This window comes from Papilio xuthus, unplaced genomic scaffold (genome assembly GCF_000836235.2).
Source record: "Papilio xuthus unplaced genomic scaffold, Pxut_1.1 DF827870.1, whole genome shotgun sequence".
Lineage (NCBI taxonomy): Eukaryota > Metazoa > Arthropoda > Insecta > Lepidoptera > Papilionidae > Papilio > Papilio xuthus.
In genome coordinates this window covers 1,816,874-1,818,460 of record NW_013530779.1, presented here as the reverse complement: position 1 = coordinate 1,818,460, position 1,587 = coordinate 1,816,874, and positions in this window count along the sequence as shown.

Below are 1,587 nucleotides of genomic sequence, written 5' to 3'. Positions count from 1 at the left end.
CTGACCCCCAGAACCCAGGACTTGGGGTGCGGGAATATATTTCTTTATTTTAAGTGTTTAAAAATCAATTACATAGTCTTAAAATTATGTCACATTCTTTTCTTACATCTAGGTTAAAAAAACATTACAACAATTAAAAAATGTAACATTAAAAGGTTAAAAATTGAAATCTGTATACAAGTTAAAAACATTTTAAAATAAATCCAATAAAATAATAAACACTATAGGAACAGAGGGGTTCAGTGGGTATGCCTCCGCTATGGAGGAGCATCCCACATAAAGCATTCCCCTCTGAAAAAAAAATGTTCATGGTCCACTTTTCAATCTTCAAATGACAACAATAATAACGTAATAACGTAGGTAACGCGCGATGGTTCGATGTCCGTTCCAGTCGGCAGCCACAGGAGAAGTTTTCTGCTGCCGGCGGCGGCGGCGGCGGCGGCGGCGGCGGAGGCGGCGGAGGCGGCGGCGGCGGCGGCGGCGGCGGCGGCGACACTTTCCGTAGTAAACTCAACTGCCGCAGAAACAGTCGGAGAAAGATTTTTCTCAACGACAAAGTGCAAGCACAAAACACAATGACCCAACTCGATCCGTCTCCACTTCACGACTATATTCGTAACAACTGGCAAAATGTCTTATATAAAGATGGTGCCTCGACCCCTCTCAAGCCCACCTGGCTCTGCTATGATTGGTCGTTACTTAAATTACGATAATAATGTTATTTAGTCTAGGAAAAACATAACTTATAAAGTAAGATCAAATTAAAAGTTATTAGAAGCTTTTACAATATCAATAAACATTAAAAATTGCACACTATGCGTTAAACAATAATTCAGTTGACAATGGCTACTTAATAACTTCCTACTTTAAATATATTGTTAGCTGAGGGTGGAACTTAAAAATAATGGCGGGGTGATGCCAATATAAGATCCCGCACCCTCATTTTCGGGCCACACTCGCCACCGAACACTGAAGCCAGCGGAAGCTCTGCCCGTTTGACTAGCCAAAATAATTAATCATCATTTTAGTGTTAATTACATTTATTCAATTCTGCTAGTTTTCTTATTAATTCAAAAAGTACTGTAGTAGTGTATAAGAGATAGTGTTTTTAATTTTCCCTGCTGCTGATCCTTAAGATCAGAAGTGGGATAGTGAAACTCCCACGTCCTTGTTTGTACATCCTGATACGATGTGTTTCCATTGTTATTTCTTTAATTGGCTAGTCATACGATCAGAAATATATTTTTGGTAATTGTAACTACCATTGTTTAAAAGGACAAATTAGCATTTTGTTTTCGGTGTTTCGTATAATATACGTAAGTAAGACGTGATGTGACGGTGTGATCAAGTTTTATAATGTCAACTTTGGTGAGTACGTTCCAATTGTTTTCTTCTCCGCTTTAAAATAACAAATAGAAGTTGTATTCGTTAGCTTTTTGTGTAAATTTTAGAATGGCTCAATTTTAATATTTTGTCGTGTCTACCCTATTGATCAATTATTTACCGTAACCTGAATGTCCTGCTTGGAATTACGTTTAAATTTTGGCTTGCATAAAATTATCCGGTGTGAATGCGAAGAAACTTTGT